Here is a 13,490-nt window from a genome sequence, read left to right on the forward strand (position 1 = left end):
TTCCCATTGAACTTTGCCAGTTTGTTGCTGTGGGGTACCCTGTGGCCCTGGGACTAATTAACCCCCAAGAAGCCAAGCCTTTGATCTTTATTTAGAAAGGGAGAACTTAGAAAGATGCAAACAAAGCAATACTTTGAATGTTAACACTTTAAAAAAAAAAAAAAAGCTTACACTTGGCAAATGTCTGTTCTGAAAGTCTACAGTGCTTCATTGAAACGGGTGTGGCATGAAGAATTTAGGAAGGCCTCAACGATCTCCTGCAATGAGCAAACCCCTCAACTATGAAGGACATGCAACTTTGTTTTGCCTGGAACTTTAAGTCCCAGTTCCCTGGTGTCTGAAGTCCACTCTCATTACCATACCTCACCCCCTACACACAGACTAGAGATCTCCTGCCTCAGTCTCCTGAGTGTTGGGTTACAGACATGCCTTGCCCGGCTTTCCTCTTTATACGAAGCTCTAGTTTTCTTCTGAGGACCCACTTTGTGAAGTTGTAAGACTCTGGGTCTGTACCTATCCCACCCCCAACTGGCCACCCCAACCTAAGCTTTAGGCCATTAGGCTACTCCAGAAACATAGGTCAACTCTTGAAAGTCTCTAATAGCCAGGAAGGAGACTGGCTGGCACCTACCCTCAGGGCAGATAAATTGTCACTGTCAGGCCTGAGCACTTATCATCTGGTGTTCCTCTGCTTGGACCCCTTTGCCTTTAGCATAACATTCAAGTTCTGCCCAGGCCACTTGAATCCCTCCGGGCCTACCCATCGATCCTTATTCCCTCTCACTTCTTAAGGGTCCCCCAAATACCATGATGGGACTCCTCCACAGTCACCAGTCACACTCTTCCCTCTTTTCAGGCTGTCTTTTCTTGCCCTGTTTCTCCACCTTCTATAACTGATTCACTATCGCTGGCCACCAAAGCCCCAGAGAATGCCCCAGCCTGTGTTGGATTCCTTAAGGCCCCCACGGCATTTTCAAGTGGACTCCGATTTGGCAATCCTACTGTCTTAAAACCTCCTGTGTGTGTGCTTTGACTGCGCCCTGTGTACATGGGACCTGTGTTGCTGTAGAAAGCCAGTTCTCTGATCACTTTTCCTGACCAGGGCTTGGGACCCATTCTGTACCCTTCTGTAGGGAGGTGGGCCCCTGTATCCTTATGGCGCCGGCTCCTGAGTTGCCTAGGGGCAAATATGGACCCTTGGGTCCAAATAGCTTGTCTCATGACTGTGAGTTGTTGCTTATGGGCAAACTGGGCCTCGAAGGCCTATCTCATGACTGTCAGTTGCTTGGGGGCAAATGTGGAGCCCAATTCTGCCGGAGGCGTCCACCCTAACTGCTCAGAAACAAAGCAAGGGCAGGGAGTGTGGCTACAGCTTTGGTGCTGTCTAAATCTGGTCCTCGGCCCCTGGCTAAGCGCATCTCAAGAATGGACCTCGGCCAGGGTAGCAGAGAACCGGTGCGGCGATCTTCAGCACAGAAAAGGTTAAGCCACCGTCTCTCCCACCCCTCGAAAGGCGAGGGGGCGAGTGAGTGCGGCAGAAGGTCCTGTTTACCGTGGCTCCCCTCGGCGGCCGGCCCTGGGAGAGTGGTTGCTGTGGCAACCGGCCGGGCGCCCGCCAGCTGCGGATTAGCTCACTGGAGCCGCGGGATGGGTCGGGAGGAGGGGGCGCGCGTCACTGCAGACGGTCGCGGCGCAGCCCAGGGCAGAGGAAGGGGCCGCGCGCGCGGGAGGCCAGAGGAGACGCAGCACGCCTCCGAGGCCGGAGGCGGCGGGGACCGGACGGGAGCGCGCGCGGCGGGGACCCGAGGGGCTCGCGGCGGCCCGGGGAGGCCGCGCGGACAAAGGCGCGGAGGGCAGCGGGCCATGGCGCCCCAGGCCCCCGCCGCCCCTGCCTCGGGCGACCGCGAGTTGCGCCCCAGAACCCGCGGAGCCGCCGCCCGTAGAGAGGTAGGGCTGGGCGCCGGAGTGTGGGCGACCTCGGGGGAGACCCGGGAGGGTAACGCGCCGGGGCGACGAGGAGACTGCAGGCGCGAGCCGGGGCTCCTCGCAGGCGGCGCTGGGGACTCTTCAGCGGGGCCCTGGGGACCCGCGCAGGAAGCGATCCACAGCTCTTTCCCGGGTCGGGCTAACTTCAGGGCCGAAGAAACTTGCAAAAACTGGGCAGAGCCCGGCCCTGCGCTGTGCCGGAGCTCCCGGGCGGCTGTGAGTGAGTACGCGCGTGTGAGACCGAGTGTGTACGCTGGGGTGGGGGAGTCCAGGCGGCTCTAGTCGGGATTTGTCGTGTTGGAAAGTGGGGTACGTTGAAGTTTAACTTCTCCCACTTTCCTCCCAAGGACGGAGTTGGGAGTAGATGGAGCCCAGGGTAAGTCTCTTAACCACACAGGATATAGTCCTGTGTAGGAGAGTCACTATGATATGGAGTCAGACCACTGAGCCAGAGGGAGCTCAGCGCCTGGAATCCTGTAGTGAGAGGCAGAGACAGGAAGCTAAGGAGTGCCTTCCTTTGGCCCTGGATTGGAACAAGGAGAGTGCTGGGACCCTGATTTAACCAGTCTGCTGAGGAAGGAGCAGGCTGACTTCTGGCCGAGTGTTCTGATGGCTTTCAGGGTTGTGACTATAGCTCCCCAAAAGACAGGTAATTGTGGAGTGTGGTAATAGTGTTATAATAGGCACTTTACAGTAATTTGTTATGAAACACTTGCACCTGCTGTAGTTACTATAGAAAAGCCTTTCTCCTTCAGTACCAAACACCTGAAGAGTTGAATAGGCTGTTTAGGGAATGGACCACAGAGGAGAGAAGTGGAGATTCAGAGAGGAAGCAGAAGACAATCAGAAACAGACTGTTTATTTATTTGAGACAGGGTCTCAATATGTGACCCAGGCTGGTCTCAAACTTAAAGTCCTCCCTTTTGTCTTAACTCTCTAAATTCAGGATTACTGGTAGACAGTCAGGCTCAGTTCAGGGACTTGTTTGTTTGAGGCAGGGTCTCAGGTAGCTTAGACAGACCTTGAACTTGATTTTGAATTAATTTTTTAAAATGTACTATATCTTTATGAGTTTCCCTGAATGTATGTCTGTACACCATGTTCATGCTGTGCCCACGGACGCTCTAGTGCCTATCCTCTAGGACTGGAGTTCGTTACACACAGTTGTGGGCAGCGATGTGAGTGCTAGGAATTGAACCCAGGTCCTCTGGAAGAGCATCCGGTGCTCTTAACTGATGAGCCATCTCTCTAGTCTCTGAGTTTACCTCCAAAACACTAGAATTACGGGAGCGTGGCACAAACCTTTATGAGATGCTAGGGATCAAACCTGGGGCTTCCTGCATGCTCGGTAAGCTCTCTACCAACTAATCTATGTCTCCAGCTCTGAGACTATTTTTTAAATTAAAATAATTTTATTGCATTTTTATTTATTGTGTATGTGCTACTAGTCATGTATGTAGATCAGAAGACAAATTGTAGGAGTCAGTTCTGCCCTCCCATCATGTGGGTGGTCAGGATTGAACTTACAGGACATCAGGCTGAGCCAAGTTGCCATTCCTCAGAGACTGTAAGGGATGGTAAGGAGGGAACTGGGAGAGAGCTTCCTGTCTGGATGTTCATTCTGGAAGAATGCACCTGCTGGGACTTACTTCACTCATATAAATGGGTCTGCATGCTGGTGACTGGGGACCCGTTGGTACCAGAAGCTACCATTCCAGTCTGGCCTGGCTATTCATGCTGTATGCTGAAGAACCAGGAGAATCCAGAGAGGATGCCTGTGTATGCCCTGGGAGTCACTCCACCATGAAAGTGCAGGGAAGCCGGGCGTGGTGGCGCACGCCTTTAGTCCCAGCACTCGGGAGGCAGAGGCAGGCGGATTTCTGAGTTCGAGGCCAGCCTGGTCTACAAAGTGAGTTCCAGGACAGCCAGAGCTATACAGAGAAACCCTGTCTCGAAAAAAAAAAAAAAAAAAAAAAACCAAAAAAAAAAAAGAAAGTGCAGGGAAGGTTATCTGGGACAGAGGAGACAGCAGATGCAAAGTCACCCAAAGGTGAGAGAGGCAGGCATGGGGGGAGAACCCGTGAGTCTGCGGCATGGAGTCAGAGTCTCTACCTTTCTCCCTGCCGCCTCCCTTGTGCCTGCATCTTTCTGTCTGTCTGTCTGTCTGTCTGTTGTCTGTCTCAGCAAGGCAGGGCAAGGTGGAATGTGGAAGGAGGAGTTCCTCTGAGTAGGAATGATAGACTAGCTCTGTGGTTTAGAAGGCTCACTCTGGCCTTGAGGCCAGTGAGACCTAGGCTTTGCAGCCCTGTTGCATGGCAGTGGTAAGGCAAGAGAAATGGATGGGGTCTGGAGGTTGAAAAGTAGGCAAGGGTGATGGGTGTGGGTACGGGATGAGGTTACTTACACTAAAACCAACCCCAGAGATGTGCAGCAGGAGAGGGCAGAAGAGGGGCGACATTTTGAATGGCGTGAATGGAGCAGATTGCAGCACTTGGACAATGAACTTGGCTTCCAGTTTTCTGGCAGCTTAGGAACAAACAAAAATGCACTAGATTGCATAGCTTTGGACTGGGGACAACAGAAAGCATACAAATGAACTTTCAGAACAAATTTTTTCCTGGAATTGAACTCAACTGGGAGTTCATCAGAGGAACTTCATGTAAAGAGTAGAGAGTGACAGAGGGGGGAAAATAAAGTCTTCATACGTAAACAAAATGACAAACACAGATAAGGCAGAGAGAGAGAGAGAGAGAGAGAGAGAGAGAGAGAGAGAGAGAACAGGAGAACAGTCTGGATTTGGTCAGGGTGGAGTGTCAGCTTGGGTGTAGCCTTGAGAGCAGCATTTCGGTTTCCTTCCTGATTGACGGCCCAGATCCTTCTGCCCTCCGGCCTTAATTCTGGGTCAGAATCTAAAGGGGAGGGCAGGATTCAGCAGATCTGAACTCCTCTGCCCAAGAGAGGTCCCAACCATGGGGGTGCTGTTTGCACAAGGTGAAATTTCAGAAAGAATGAGCTGGGAAGTCCTGCACAGCGCGCACAGGTTTCTTAGTGACCCTTCCCTCTGACGTCCCCACGAGGCTGACAGCCTTGTTATTGAGCCCTGTAAGCTTCATAACAGGTCTCACATTATTGGCATTGAGGAAGTGTGGGGTTCTGCTCTCTCCATCACATGTCTTTTCTCTCTCTTCCTTTCATTTGTTTGAAACTTCCATGTGTATGGGTGTTTGCCTGCGTGTGTGTCCATGTACCACGCGTAAGCCTGGCAGTCGTAGAGGACAGAGAAGAGGATTGGATCTCCTGAAACTGGAGTTACAGATGATTGTGAACTGCCATGTGGGTGCTGGGAATCAAACCCGAGTCCTCTGGAAGAGCAGCTGGTACTCTTAACTGCTGAGCTACCTCCCCGGCACTCCGCGCCTCTTTGACTATGAGACAGTGTTTCACCATGCAGAGCCTTACTGGTCCTTTTCCTCAGCCTTCTGTATTAGTGCTTTTTCTATCGCTTTGATAAAACACCATGACTGTGGCAACGTATAGAAGAAAGAGTTTATTTGGAGCTAATGGTTCCAGTGGTTGGAGTCCAATACAGCAAACCAGAGGTAGCAAGTAACACAGTCCTGGCAGTCGCTGGAGAACCCAGCTGGGGGCTCACATCTCAAGCCACAGACGGGAAGCAAGAGCTAACCCAAAATGGTGTGAGACTTTTGAAACCTCAAAGGCCACCTTCAGTGGTGTACTTTCCACATTAAAGCCATACTTCCTAATCCCCTCCACCAACTGGGGACTGATTATTCAAATGCCCAAGACTTATGGGGCACATTTCACCTGAACCACCACAGTCCTCCGAGGGGTGAGTTACAGGCGTGTCCCACCATGCCTGTCTCAAATTTCTAAATATTTTAAACTTGTCTTACACCTTAGGATGTATATGTAAGTGCCAGAGAGGGACATTTTTGGAAGAGGAGGGGTTGTTTTGTGGTACCAAAGTCAAATGCAGGGATTCATATGTATAGAAGATAAGCACGCTACCACTGAGCTACATCCCCAGGCCTAGGGAAGGAGACTGTTTTAAAGATTAACTTATTTATTTTGTGTATGTGAGGGCATCAGATCCCATTACAGATGGTTGTGAGTCACCATGTGGTTGCTGGGATTTGAACTCAGGACCACTGGAAGAGCAGACAGTGCTTTTAACCACTGAGCTACCTCTCCAGCTATTCTTTTAAAAAATAGCTGGTGTTCCCATTTCATCTCTGTACCAGTTAAAGAAAAGAAAACAAAACAAAACAATCTGTGATAGTGGTCCCTGAGTATCAGGTACTTTTTGCTTGTTTAGTTGGTTTGGTTTCTTAGGGGGTGGGGGTGGGGGAGGGGTGGAGATGGGAATGGGGGGAGGGGTGGGGCGAGGGTGGTCTCCAGATGAGTTTAAGTTTCAAAGTCGAAGCTCTTGGCTCCTCCCCAGAACGCAGATAAACCTTGGGTTCCAAAAGGACTCAGGGGACATATGGGTTATATCACAGGTACCAAGTAGCCCAGGCTGACCCTGCTTGGGGCTGTGTGTCCCACAGTCTCTGTGTAGCTCTTGATTGCTGTTTCACCTTTAAGTCTATACAGATCCTTCTGTATCGCTCTGGTGGTTACCTTGTTCAAGGCTGGGGGTCAGGGGTTCCTTCCCTGAGTCTACCTTGGATACTAGTGAAATGATCTGATGGGAAATGGCTGACAGCCACACACTTTTCAAGCTGTGAGATCTTACTGTTTCCTTAGCCACCTCTCAGTCCACATTCTATTTTTTTTTAAGATTTGATTTATTTATTTTATTTATATATATATATATATATATATATATATATGATGAGTACATTGTAGCTGTCTTTAGACATACCGGAAGAGGACCTTGGATCCCGTTACAGATGGTTGCTGGGAATTGAACTCAGGACCTCTTGAAGAGCAGTCAGTGCTCTTTTTTTTTTTTTTTTGGTTTTTCGAGACAGGGTTTCTTTGTATAGCCCTGGCTGTCCTGGAACTCACTTTGTAGACCAGGCTGGCCTCGAACTCAGAAATCCGCCTGCCTCTGCCTCCCGAGTGCTGGGACTAAAGGCGTGCGCCACCACGCCTGGCTTGCAGTCAGTGCTCTTAACCACTGAGTCATCTCTCCAGCCCTCAGTCCACATTCTTGTCCCTCTGTAGCATTAGGGACACAGCCTTGGGCCTAGCCAGCAGCCTCAAGTGTTCATGTGTGAACCGTTTCACAGCCAGAACCACTGGTCTCCTCAGAATCCAGAGGCCAGCCCAGGCTCTGTTGAAGGTCTTCTCACAAACTGTAGCAGAGAGGCTGCTAGACCTGCCTGCACTTGCAGGACAGGAGGCAAGTGATCAGCTCAGCCCTCGCCTTTGATGCTCAGAAGACAGCGCTGTGCAGAGAAGCCACAGTCAGACCCTTGCCCTGGTTTTATAAGCAGAGGCTGATTCAGGCCAAAATCAAGTCACTTTGTACAGAACTTGGGCCCTGTATCATCTGGGCCAGAGTCATGGCCCCTCCATGAGTTACAGTCCTTCTCTAACTGCTCAGTTTGAAAAACCAAGTAATGGTGTTTCCCCCTAGCCTCGGGGGCAGGGTGGGGTGACTCATCCTTGCAGCAAGTTTAGGGAAGAGGCTCCCTGCCCCCAAGCTCCAGGGCATGGGAGGGCATCAAGCTGCGGGGGAGGGGTCAGGCTAAAGACCCATGACTGTGACTATGGCTATGACTGAGACAGTGACTAGCTACTCTTTCTGTGAAGGTGGCTCTCAGTCAGACACTTGACAGACTAGGAGTACAGTGTCAGTCAAATTCATCCCCTTTTGTGTTTTGCTTTCTTAGAATCTATGCTTTAAAATTTTCACTTTTATGCCTATGTGCTCCCATGTAAGCTAAGAGAGATTGTGTTCACTATAAAACCTTTTAGAGCCGAGCAGTTTTAATCCCAACACTCTGGAGGCAGAGGCAGAGGCAGGGGGTTCCCTATGAGTTTGGGGCCAGCCTGGTCTACAGAGTGAGTTCCGGGACAACCAGCACTACACGAAGAAACCTTGTCTCGAAAAACAAAGCAAAACAAAACCGGAACCTTTCAGCAACGTATAAGGAGACTGTGATGAAAACATATCCCCTATGCTCCCTCCAGCCTCAAAGAAGGTTGATGTGTTGTATATAAAACAAATCCTTTTTCCATTTCTTTCTTTACTGGGAATTGAACCCAAGGCCTTGCATATGGTGGACATTCACTCTACCAGTGAGCTGTGTCTAACCTTTTAATTTAAAGATTCGTTTTATCTTTAATTACGTGCATGTGTGTGCAGGTGCCCAAGAAGGTCAGAGGTATCAGATTCCTCTACAGCTGGAACTTCAGGTGGTTGTGAGCTGCCTGAAGTGGGTGCTGGGAATCGAACTCAGGTCCTCTGCTCCTAACCCTTGAGCCATCTCTCCAGCTTCTATTTAAGTTTACACACACACACACACACACACACACACGTACAGAGAGAGAGAGATATTGAGTACAAGAGAGATTTAGTACAAGGGTGCACATGAATTTATGAGCACCAAAGCTCATGGAAGTCAGAAGTCATTTTGGGAGATTTAGTTTTTTCCTTCTACCAGGTGGGTCCCTGGGATCAAACTCAGGTTACCAGGCCTGCATCAGGTGCCATTACCTGCAGAGCCATGTCATCAGCACCATATCCAATTTTTTTTTTTTAGATTTGTTTATTTATTATATGTAAGTACACTGTAGCTGTCTTCAGACACTCCAGAAGAGGGAGTCAGATCTCGTTACGGATGGTTGTGAGCCACCATGTGGTTGCTGGGATTTGAACTCCAGACCTTTGGAAGAGCAGTCGGGTGCTCTTACCCACTGAGCCATCTCACCAGCCCCCAATTTTTTTTAACACCACCCCCACTACCACCTCCTACTCCCTACAAAAGCTTCAGTCTATAATCCTGACTGGCCTGGAAATTTCTGTGTAGGTCAGGCTGTCCTCAAACTAAAAGAGTCCTCCTTCCTCTGCTCTTGTTGCTGGAAAGGCTTTGGTCACCTTCCTGGGCCCCCCTTTTAGCTTTCTGTTTTCAAACAGAGCATCACTAAATTGCCCAGGCTAACCTTGAACTCACTTATAGCCTGAGCAGGCCTTACCTTTGATATCACTGTCCTACCTACGATTATAAGCCTGCATCACCAAGACTCCTAGGTCTTTTTTCCTTTGCATAGGTATATAATATGTTATATATATATATATATATATATATATATATATATATATGTGTGTGTATGTGTATATATATATGTATATGTATGTGTGTGTCAAAATGGAACATTTCTGTAACAGAATCACAATATAACAACATTTTATAAGAATAATTTCACTTAACAGCCTTCTTTTTTTTAAAAAAAATTTATTTAATTTAAGTATATGGGTACACTGTCATATCTTCATACACACTAGAAGAGGGCATCAGACTCCATTACAGGTGGTTGTGAGCTACCATGTGGTTGCTGGGAATTGAACTCAGGACCTCTAGGAAGAACAGCCAGTGCTCTTAACTGCTGAGCCATCTCTCCAGCCCCCAACAGCCTTCTTTTTAACAGCTGCCTGCGGTGCCTCTGTTTAAGTTAATTTGAGCAAACTATCAATTATGGTTCAATTTTAGTTACTGCAAATGATGTTGCCACAACTCCTGGCTCTAATATTCCTGTCAGCTAAATTCTTAAAAGTGGAATTGCTGGCTCAAAGAGGATCTCAAAGCCCAAGCACTTATTGAATAGCATTTGTGCACAGTCGCTCCTGTGAAAATGAAGTTCTGATGGTCTCTTTAAAAATTATATATATTACCTATCGTCTTACTTCACTTGTCCCCACACCAGCTCCATGCTGAATTCATTATGAATTTTTATTTAAGTTTATATGAAATTAAACTTTGTGGTATGGCACATTCAGAAGCAGTTTGTTATTTTGAGGCTTGTTAAGTATAAAAAAGACAGCATGGTAAAGTTTCTAAGGAAAATGGGATGGATTGTTAGCTAACAAATTGTTTCAATTTTGTCTCTTGCTGTAGCTTTGACTTGAGTTAGTTCTGGATGGGTGTGGTAGCACACCCCCTAGATGCTGAGGCAGGAGGATTGTGAATTCCAGGACAACTTGACCTACATAGCAAGACCTCTATAGAAAACAAAAAAAAACCCAAAGCAACAAGAAAAATGTGCCATATGGTTCCTCCCTTTTTTCTCTTGCATTTATTCATTTATTTATTTATTATGTTTATTTTTCTTTTATTTTTGTAGCTACTTGGCTAGCTTCCAACTCACTATGTAGTTGAATATTATTACAGAACATTGCGCATGCTACCTAGTCAAAGTTCTACCAACTGAGCTGCCCACTTCTCCCTCGATTTCCTCCTCCTCGGAAGATGGAGTGAGAGTCCAAAGATACAAATCTGACTCAACGGGAGTTCTCTGCAAATCCATACTGGGTGACAGATGACTTGTGTACAAGCCAGATTGGGTCTTTCGAGTGTAGCTCAGGAGCAGTGTCTGTCTAGCATGCCTAAGGTATTACCCTACAGATAAGGGGGTGGTCACAAACTGGGGGCAGACTGAAGGTAAAATTGGGGAACCAGGTATGCTGACACATGCCTTTTAACCCCAGTCCTTGCAAGGTGGGGAGGGGAGGCAGAGGCAGGCAGATCTCTGTGACTTTGAGGCCAGACCAGTTTACACAGTAAATTACAGGTGAACTAGGGCTACTTAGTGAGACCCTGTTGAGAAACGAAGAAAGAAGGTAGGTAGGTAAAATAGGGCTAGGTATGTGGCACAGTTGGTACTTGCTAGCACTGAGGAATCCCTGGGTTCCTTCCTCCAGACTCACTCACGCCCCCCACCGCATAAAACTTACCAGGCTGTAGCCAGGCGTGGTGCTTGGCGCTGCATACCTCTAATCCTAGCACTCAGGAGGCAGAGGCAGGCAGATCTCGAGACTGGACTGGTCTATATAGTGAGTTCCAGGATAGCCAGAGCTACATAGAAAAACCCTGCCAAATAAATAAATAAATAAAATAAAAGCACTAAGTGGGCTTACTTAGCTGCTTATAATTGGAATTCTAACCCAGTCACCTGCATGGGGTAGCTCACAAATGCCTATACCTCCAAGTGCTCTGACACCTGCTTCTGGCCTCCATGGGTGCCCAAATACACGTTTGCACACACCTGTGTGCACACAGACCCACCCATATACAAGCACACATTAACCAACTCAATCTCTTTAAAAATCATCATTAAGGGGGAATATTTTTCCTTTTCCTTTTTTGAGGGACTCACTATATAGCACTTAGCTAGTCTGACACTTAGCTAGGAACTTGCCACCACATCCAGCTGGCTCCTTTTTGAAGAGAAGACAGGGTCTTGCCATGTTGCAAAGGCGGCCTCCTGCTTATGATCCTTCTGCCTCTACCTCCGGCCTTGCTGGGACTGCTTATGTCTGCCCCTGTACTCAGCATAAGTAAAAATGAGTTTTCCACAGGAGCGTAGGCAGAACTGGGCAGTCCTGGAGGCTGTAGCTTGTGGTGTTGCTGGCAAAGGCTGAAAGCCAGAATCACTTGTTCTTCTGACCCAGTTGGCTGAGCAGAATAATTTGGTACTACTCTTCTGTCTCCTGGACTTTTCTTGCCCTCTAGAGTTAGAACCTGGGCCCAGGAAAGGAGAGGAGGCAAGGCAGATGCTGAGGTTTGTGAGTGAACTGGTTTTTCCTGGTCTGAGTCAGTGGAGGTGGGTACTGTGCCTGTCTCTTCCAGCTCACCATGGGACAAACCTCATCACAACAACCTTCCTTAGGCGGGTTGTTAATTTAGTGACAAGGGAGTGGATGTTCTTGTTTGGTTCCTGGACACGTGTGAGATGGCCAGCTTGAGACCCAGGACATCCCTTACAGGGGAGGGCGACCATTCTTCATAGACTTGGTCAGAGATGGGGGCAGTAAGACAGGAGATTTCAGATGCCACTGGCTGGCTGTTCTGGGCTGCTCTACCAGAGCATTGTGTCTGACTCCCCAGGGGCAGAGGAGTTCTCTACTTCATCCTTTAGGCTACAGGTAACATTAGTTCAGCCTTGGACTGGAGTAGGTGACTGTCTAACTAAAAAGAATATATATATATATATATATATATATATATATATATATATAGGCATCCTTTGGTGGCTGTCACCCTTTCCATCTGGCCCATGTCATCGTTTGTGTTCACAGCAATCAGCATTCACAAAGCTCCCAGGACATCAAAGAGGTCGCAGTGATCTCTGTTTACCTCCCAGCTGACTGAAGCATCTAACATGATGGGAAAGTGGCGGAGAGGGGGCAGAGCTGTTTAATGGCTCTCAAAACAACCAAGCTTAGTTCCCAGCTGCATGGGCAAGACCAAGAGAGCCGCTTACTCCCAAACACAGTACAGCCAGGATGTCTGGCCTGGGCCTCACTGCGGAGACTGAGGTTGCCTCTAGCTACATACATATAAAGCATAAGGCCCGGGATGACAGTTTGTTGGAGGGAAAGAGAAAGCAGCTTTCAAGATGAGGGGAGACACTTTGCAAATGGAAGAGTACAGAGACAAGTCTCCAAGTTTCTTCCCCCGAAGTCCTGAAACTGGTTTTCACCTCTAACCATCTATAAATACAGGGGCCAATTCCCCATGATCATGGCTGCCGATCCCTTTTTGGAAACCAGGTCATGGCTAATAGGAAGTTTGCGTAGACTGATACCTTTGTGCCTCTGGTCAGATCCTTGAAATACTGCTATGCTAGTATAGGACTAGTCACCTAGAACCATGTAGAATGGCCATTAAGGAGTTAACCAGAAAGCAGTTCTGATTGGCTGGTGCCCATATCCTGACTTTCTTACATATGTATGTATGTATGTGTATGTGTGTGTGTATGCATGTATGTATGGATACATGCATGTGGATATGCTGCTTCCTCGCCCTGGATGCTGTGCCACACTAGTTGCCCATAGCTGTCTCTCCCCCCACTTCTTACTGTTGTGCAAATGAGAGACTGCTCTGGTGTGCAAGGGGTCAGTGAGAGGACAGCTTTGTGGGGCGTTTTTCTCCTTCCTCCTCTATGTGGTAGATGTCAGGGATCAAACTCAGGTCTCAAGATCTGCAGCTCTCTTATCCACTGTGATATCTCTCGAACCCCTCTTTTGCAAAAAAGATCTCCACTGATCACCCCCCTCATTCTCAGTAGCCCTAGAGTGGGCTAGACAATAGTAGAGACATAAAAAGAAATAAAACAAATTCAGTCAGCTGTTATGAGCCTAGAGTCCCAGTTTCTTGGGAGACTGAGGCAGGAGAATCACTTGAGTTACTGGCCTGGGCAACAAAGGGAGGGCTGGAGAAATGACTCATGAGTTAAGAGTGCTTACCACTCTCTCAGAACCAAAGTTTAGTTCCCAGCACCCACATCAAGTGGCTCACCACCACCTCTGGTCT

The 13,490-nt window shown here is 48.3% G+C and overlaps 1 protein-coding gene across 1 annotated transcript in view; it reads left to right on the top strand.

Moving 5' to 3' along the window:
- Positions 1 to 1,694: 1,694 nt before the first annotated feature.
- The window catches only part of Dennd2a (DENN domain containing 2A), a 95,205-nt gene continuing 83,409 nt past the window's right edge, over positions 1,695 to 13,490 (top strand). The window contains exon 1 of the mRNA XM_029478945.2: positions 1,695 to 1,947. The gene's annotated coding sequence lies outside the window, so the exon portion shown is untranslated. The remainder of the gene's footprint in view (positions 1,948 to 13,490) is intronic.

The sequence above is a fragment of the Mus caroli genome, unplaced genomic scaffold (assembly GCF_978045245.1).
Source record: "Mus caroli unplaced genomic scaffold, Mus_caroli_1 scaffold_7, whole genome shotgun sequence".
Lineage (NCBI taxonomy): Eukaryota > Metazoa > Chordata > Mammalia > Rodentia > Muridae > Mus > Mus caroli.